The following is a 7,921-nucleotide window of genomic DNA, read 5'->3' as shown; positions in this document are numbered from 1 at the left end:
TCAAATAAGATGAAAATATTTTTATTTTTTTCTGTTTTCTTTCATTTGACAGCATCGAAACTAGCTATTTTTCTTTTGTACATCAATAAAGTTGATTCTGAAAAAGAATGAATATTAGAATGAAAGCAACTATCATAACGACACGCGCAAGTATTGATTTATAAATACAGAAATAGTATTTCATATAAACGCATCATTTCTCACTGTTAGAGATACATTTGCACGGATATAACTATATTCTTAAAACACGTTGAGTATCTAGAATATATCGTAATCAGAATCTTCATTTGAAGTTTCCATCGGCAGTGTTGTTTCGCGCTTTAATCGATTAGCTACTCATTAACTCCGAGCCAGTGACTCAATTAAATCAGCCAATCTGAAATTTTTTTACCGCACGCTTTTTCGGTGGGGATTGATATAGAAAATTTGCACATATATACACATCCGTGCGCGCGTGCACACAAACGAGTAACAAGTAATGGGCTAGCATGTTGCGGCAATATGCAGTCGCCTGTAGTCGAAACTGTGGCTTTAATTATATCATAAACGGAATTTGATGCAACGCATTTTGTTTGAGCATTAAATCGCGCATCGGTTCGCGCGAGCCGCTCGTTAAATAGAATTAAAATCGGAAGCGACACGTAGAGCACTGTACGATTTAACGACCATCGATTATCAACGCGAGTTTAAATTGAGCGCGAATACAATTATCCTGGCGGATTTTACAATCTCGTTAGACATATCCTTTTCAACGGACACGCAGCTGATTTAATTTCGCGCAAACATTCGCCGTCGTATAATATCTCTCCTTTGCGCCGATAATCCTCTCTCGGCGACAATATTTCATAATTTTCATAATAAATTAATCTGTCAAGTCGAAATTTCTATTTTAATGAAGGTAAAACTATCAGCAAACATAGCATTACATAGTTGATATGTATACACATTGAAACAACAGAAGAAAGCTCATAATAACTGCAAATGCCTGGGAGAGTGATGAATACATGTGTTTTTAAAGAAATTTCAGGGAAAACGTGGGGAGGATCAATTGGAGGGTCGAAGGGACGAACCCTCTCTCCGTTTGTGGATATTTCAAATGAAGTGGTCTTCCCTCTTGGTCGAGAACGAAGACGAGCCGTAATCCCGGCAAGTACGTGAGGCGGAAGTCTGATTCCTTAAACAGTATTCCAGAAGTCGCGAGGCTCGGATGAAAAATTCGCAGAGATCTCTTTGGGGTAGCTATATTCGGTAAATAGCAATGGACTGTAGAGCCAACGAGATATAGAGTCAAGGAGCAGCCCTCGAAAAAACCCCTTTGGGCGTTTTACAATTTTACTAATATCTCGCAAAAGAATGACAGGTCGATATATTTAAAATTACTTTAAATAACAAACGACGAGATTTTCTACAATATCAAATTTTTTTACAATTAGAAACCGCGTATTGCAAAAAAGATTCTGTTTTATACAAACGTGCCTCTATATGCAATAAAAAATACCAAGGTCTAATAGTATATCATAAAATTTTCCGTCACCACTCGATCACAAAACTACCATTCGATACCGAAAGATGGAAAAAATTGCACTGAGATCCGCGAGGGAAGTTTCATCGAGAATGAAGCTGCAGCGGTCAGAGGATACTGTCGGACCATTTTCATCTCCGCACCCCCCGATCCCTCATCCTCCCTCTTCCCTAAAATCAATAGATACGTCGCCGCCCGTCACGTTGTGCATTGTGTGCAACGTAATTGTTGAACGATTAAATGATATATATTATAAGCCGCGCGAACATCCAATCGCTAATGTGCTTCACCGTGTGTCATTAACGTCCACGTCACCAATAAATAATATTGCAGATTTGTAAGGTCCCCCGCATTATTCCCGTCGAACAACAACAATTATTAGTAGGTTTTATAAATCTTGCGAAATATTCGCAGAATCTATGAGGAATATATGTATATTGTATCCTCTATGTAGAAAAGCGTCATTCCTTCAATTTCAAAGTTCCGCGATAATATTTATAGATCAGTTTCATTAAGAAATGAAAATGACAATCTTTTCACCACTTGCGCAATTTCTCGATCAAGTTCAGTTACGAGACAATATCATTACAATTATCTGTCCAATTATTTCCTTTCCGCTCAAACAACGTTTACTTGTCGCGTGCCGATGGTTCGCCATCCGTAAAGCCGCGCGATCCGTTTACTGAAGCGCGCGGGCAAAGCCTTTGTTCCTCTTTTACGAATTAATTTCAAGAACGAGGACCTTTCATGCGGGACGAACCTTATCTCCGGGAATCCAATTTATGCTTAAACAAGGAGCATCTTCGCATAACTTAGCGTTGCGTGAAACACGACGTCAAAGAGAGAAAGTTCCTCTCTTGGAGGGCAGTCTTGTGGACTCTGGCTGAGCTTTAAGGACGAAAACGAGAAGAGGAAAAGAGAACCAACCAAAGGAACAAGAAATCCTCTTTGAGGCTCATTAATTTTATTAGGGATAGATGTGAGACTATCTATCATATCTTCCTCGTTACAAGGTAAGGAAATCAATTCTTCATATATGTATTTGTCAATGTTTTGTATAAGATTTCTTTATTTAGATTAGGTCTTTACCATGAATAAACTTTTACATTTTCCCGTTCAACGCTGTTATAATCCTGTTTGATCCTTCAAATCCATGTCTGCGAAAAAACTAATGACGAAAGAATTTCTCGTTAATAAAATAACGGAAAATGCAAAAAAATTGAGTTACTCCCATTGAATTCAGAACGCGGCAAATAATCCTGGTTGTTAGAGAGTGATACTATGCATATGCATTTGACGTTTTCATCAGCAGACAATAGGTAATCCAGGGAATCCGAGAAATCAGTGAGCTTTCTTCGAAAAAGAAGTATCCCTTATTAAATTCGACGACAATTACAAAGCTTACCATACTTTGATAAAGTACATAGTTACGTTTCAAACTACTGCCAAATGCTTCCTATGCTCACTTTTCATGTCATTCTTATTCCAGTTTTGTGATCTTTGTGAGCATCATACGATAACGATATCAGTTGTTGATAAATTATCAAATGTGCAGATCGATTAACAGCGGAACGAAGGATCGCTGTCTTTTCTGCTGGCAGTAAGTTCGCAATGGAGAAAGAAGGAAAAAGAGACATGCACACACGTATATGTGCATATGCAGCAATGATTATGTAAATAGTACAGACACATGTAATTAAAATATTTATAACAATCTAAATTTAATCAACATTTAAACATGTGTAATATAAGTAGTAGGCTAATGTGATTAACAAACAACAGATACAATAGAACTTGTGCTTTCTTACAACTATATTAGACTTGATGAGTAGACTAAGAAAATATTATCCTGTTATACCAGAAACATACTTATTAATTTACTACAAATTTCTTCTGCAACTGAAAAAAAATAAAAATTGAAAAACTTAATGCTACTTATACCAAGATATACCTGAAATCGCACTTTAAGCTAAAGAGGTACTTTGAGATTTAATGTGTTAGAAGCCATAAGAAAAATGTCAATGTCTTTCCTCGTTCGAAATATTTGTATGTATTTATAATATTTGCACATGATGAGATTCTTGCAACAGTTGTGGCACCCCAAAAATTACCAGCAGCCCTGTCTGTCGTCGGTGAAGATATTGTTTCCCCGCTTTTCGTGTGCCACCTACGCTGCACCATTCGCTTTCTCACACACGTACACACACATGTGTGCACACCATTCCACAAACCTCACTCTTTGGTAACTCATCCCTGCCATTCCCACAGACTGCTGCGGTCCGCTGAATGGACGAAAGTGGGGGAACCCCTTTTAGCTGCCCACGCAATCAATAGCAAGGCCTCCCGCTTCTACTGAATGGACTTGGCGCTCTCGCCGCGCCCCTCGTCGCGCTCCTCGTCGCGTCAACCCCCTCATCCATATTGATTACTACGCCGCGGGTGGGTCGTCGGGGGTTTACGCAGGGTGCCGCTCTATCGACCGGGCCAGCTGTATTACTGTTCATTCATAAATTTTCGGTTTTCACTCGTGATGTTGCCACGGGGCTGCCTTTACGTTATCAAATGGTATAAACGTCGATAAGCTCAGCCTTAATTAAGAACTAATCATCTTCCTTCCTAAGATACAATCTTCTTCTACTAATTTTAACATTTAAATTTGGTTAAATTTTATTTTTATTATAATTATAACTCTGACTCGTGCTTGCTTATAATTTTTGCTCTAAGGTCTTACAGGTAAGAGTACAGCTCGTTACAAACCGAGATTCAAATGCTCGTGTACCGGCATTTACGGAGTAATTGCTAGACGTATTATCGCTGAAAGGATATAAATATAACAGACAAACGAATCGAATTGGAGAGTAGTTTGCTATAGCAGTCTGGGTTACTACTTTGTACACTCACGCGGATTCATCTCGAATAATTTGGCAATTATTGATTCTCATAATAACTGTTGTAATTCCGCTCGATAAATTTCTTCTCAGGACCGGGAGAGAGAGTTTTTTATCTTCAATTCAGAATTCAATTCACCGTTCAATCCCATTCACAGACTGTTGCCGTACATTAAGCTCGAGCTCTCAAAGAAAAAGCTCTCTCTCTGATACACCCCGTCGATCATCGCATCTTTTTCCTGAGAATCCGAGAGTCATTCTTTTGATTCAAATCGGCAAACACGATGCAAAACTTTGAGATGGTCAGAATTTAATTTGTTCGAAATAGAGATAGATGTAACGTGGGTCGCTTGTGCACATTAAAAATTTAATATACAATTTGATACATGATCTACGAATAGATGGGATAGATATAGCATAATATTGTATAAATAGGATGTCTAATATTTGATGACAAAATCGTTCCATTATATTTAGTCGCAACAAAATCGCAAGTCAATGAGGCATCGCTTGCGAAAAAGGAGATCTCGCGAGATATTCTATCAACTCTATTCTTTTTATCAGCTAGCGTTGCTGATCCTCCGTTCCAAATTATTGACACTAAAGAAGATCGGATTTCACTGTCAGTTATTGCCTGACATGTGGATTTGGAGAGGTTGTAAAAGATGTTGTAGTTTAGCGAAGAGAGATTCAGGATGTCGTAAAAGGTCGCCAACGCACAGGGATAAGGGTGCGTCTTTGCGAGATGCTCGCGTTGAGAGGATTTCTGCTTGTCGAAAGAAAATGCCGAAACGGAAAGGGTTAATAAACATTATTAATGATTCTATTCGCACGAATAGAACGCGCGCACACGCGCACACACACACACATAGTTTAAGCATATATACATAGTATGTATGTATATAGTTTAAGCAATTAAGCATTCACCCTGTTTCATTTTGACAAGCCCTACAGAAATGATATTTTTATAATGTCACAATTTTATTAAATACGATGACAGATATGGCATAAACAAGAGTTTAAAATAATAATTTTACTGAATACATAAAATACATTTAATCATGAATCGAGCAGGAATTATTTCATTGAATTAAAACAATTTTCAGAGATTAGTATGAAAATATTATAATTGAAACTTTCTTTGAGATTTCTCTCTGAAAAGTGAGGAAATAGTTGCGTGGCATTTGTAGTATAACATGTTCATAGTTTTACATTAAAGTAACGTATGCCAAGTATGTCCAACATCACTAACATGCAAAAGTTACCATGCATTCTTGGAAATACATGCGCGGCCATTCATCGAGGTACTGCATCCCCATCTTTCGTCGCTAAAGGTCTCATTGTTGAGACCATTTGATCGTTTGCAGTATTGTGTTGCATAACTAGGAATAGCTTATCGTTCTCGTTAGATTTCCTCCTACGTAAATTATGTAAATTATAGCTATTAGGGAATCGTACTGCTAGCTTTCAGATTAATCCCCTTTTCGATGAGATCCTCGCGAAGCGAGCTTTTCGGAGATTGTTTTGCCTCATGCAATTAAAACAGCGAGGCATATTTAGACAATTTGTACACAATTGAAAATTGAAAAAGATATTTACCATATAACTGTCGTGTTAAAAAATTGCAAACAAAAAGTATTATACGATACGTACGAAATTGATACAATGTGAAAATTATGTGCATTATTTAATATTTATTCTATCTATTGAATTTCATTGCGTTCGATGCAGGCCATTTGCTCAGGATCTAGGACACACGCACACAGACACACGTGCACGTTCAACATTAGGAATATGAGTGATACCTGGATTTCGCGATGTGTGTTATTTAATATTTCAATTTAAATTAAATATTGAATATTAAATTTAAGATGCAAATTTCCGATCTGGTTGAAGTCAACCTGTCGCATTCTCAGTATGTTTTTTTTTTTATTGAAATGCTGATTTCATTTAGCAGGCCATTTTTGCTAGTCCAAAAATATTGCTCAAAAGTTTAATGTTACGATGAGATTGATATAACGCAATAACATTGAATTAGAGATTTTGCAGAAAAAAAATATTAAACTTTTGCACAATTAGGCAGCCTACGCGCAAATTCCATCAACTGTTTTATTATACATACATCTTATTATTATACATACATGTATCCCTCTCATTCTATTCTAATAATCAGGCATCTAATAATTAATACTGGACAAAAGACAAATCCGCTACTGAGCGCAACAATTTTGCGAAAACTATGCTTCCACGTTTCTCGGAAGCGTGCGTACCGCGCACACTTGAATGGACTGTTCTTGCCCCGATACGCCCTTGTTGTTTCCACCCTCATCCAGCCTCTCTTACATTTTATTCCACAATTTCTCTCTTTCCGTTTGCCAATCCGCGATTACGTTCGAATAGAGGGTGCCCCAAAAACTGCTTGCGTGGGCATTTGAATTTTGTTTTAACAACAAAGCTATCCTCCGCACATTACATTATCGCAAGTCACGCAAATACGTTTGACATTAAAGAATCCCACGCAGGAGCAAAGGTAGACAACACATAGTGAATTTTCGTTTATTTGACAATCTTCAACATTTAAATGATCCTATGTATTAGTACATACAACTACAGATATTCTTGTAACGCAGAATCCATACCAATGATTCTGTAAACAAAAGGGCACCTACACGTAATCATTTTACACCTACTACTTTTTAGTCTACAACGTGAAAAAGCGAATACGAAGTTATATTGGCCAATCACGAAGCGAGAGACTGTTTGTACTTGCTCTTGTATCGTGAATGATTACATGAGAGAAAAGTTGTTGCTGTAGGAATGCTAAAAGAATCCGTTCTCCATTGGTTTGCCTCGAAAGATTGAAGTGATTCAAAAGAGGAAGTTTTTTATAAACTTGGATATATAAGAACATAACTTTTTACAGTTACGCGGGCATCAAACAGATAGCGATATTTCAACTTCTAACAGTTTACCACGTGCGGCGATGTTAAGTGATTGACATTTTAATGTTTCATCAATTGCCTGTGTACTATCTGCCTACACTCAATTCGATCATCTGTGATTTGTAGCTTCGATCTGATCCATCGGACTATTTCGAGGAGGCTGCTAGGATGGCACAATGTGTGTCAACGACGTGACACCCATTGTTGACAGAACACACATACATTCTACCGTTATAATGGCAATAGGAGCAAAAAGCTTCATTTTGCGCAAGAAAGAGAACGAGAGAGAGAGAAAGGAACAGAGATCTCGTATTTCGATGAGAAAAATCATCAGAGAAATTGTAGATCGCGAGAAACCTGTCCGATTCATCTATCATCCGGTCACAATTACTCATCCAATAATGCCTTTTTCCGCCACGATAAGAAGCGGCTAAACCTATTTAGTTCAATGGTCATTCTCTATCTTGAATATTACAATTCAGAGGAATGTCTGTTACACACTACACTTTTTTTTCTCCCGATGAAATAAATAAATTCCATCTATGAAATGGGTGCAACTGTTACTCGCG

The sequence above is a fragment of the Ooceraea biroi genome, chromosome 3, assembly GCF_003672135.1.
Source record: "Ooceraea biroi isolate clonal line C1 chromosome 3, Obir_v5.4, whole genome shotgun sequence".
NCBI lineage: Eukaryota > Metazoa > Arthropoda > Insecta > Hymenoptera > Formicidae > Ooceraea > Ooceraea biroi.
Note: the sequence above shows the minus strand (reverse complement) of the source record.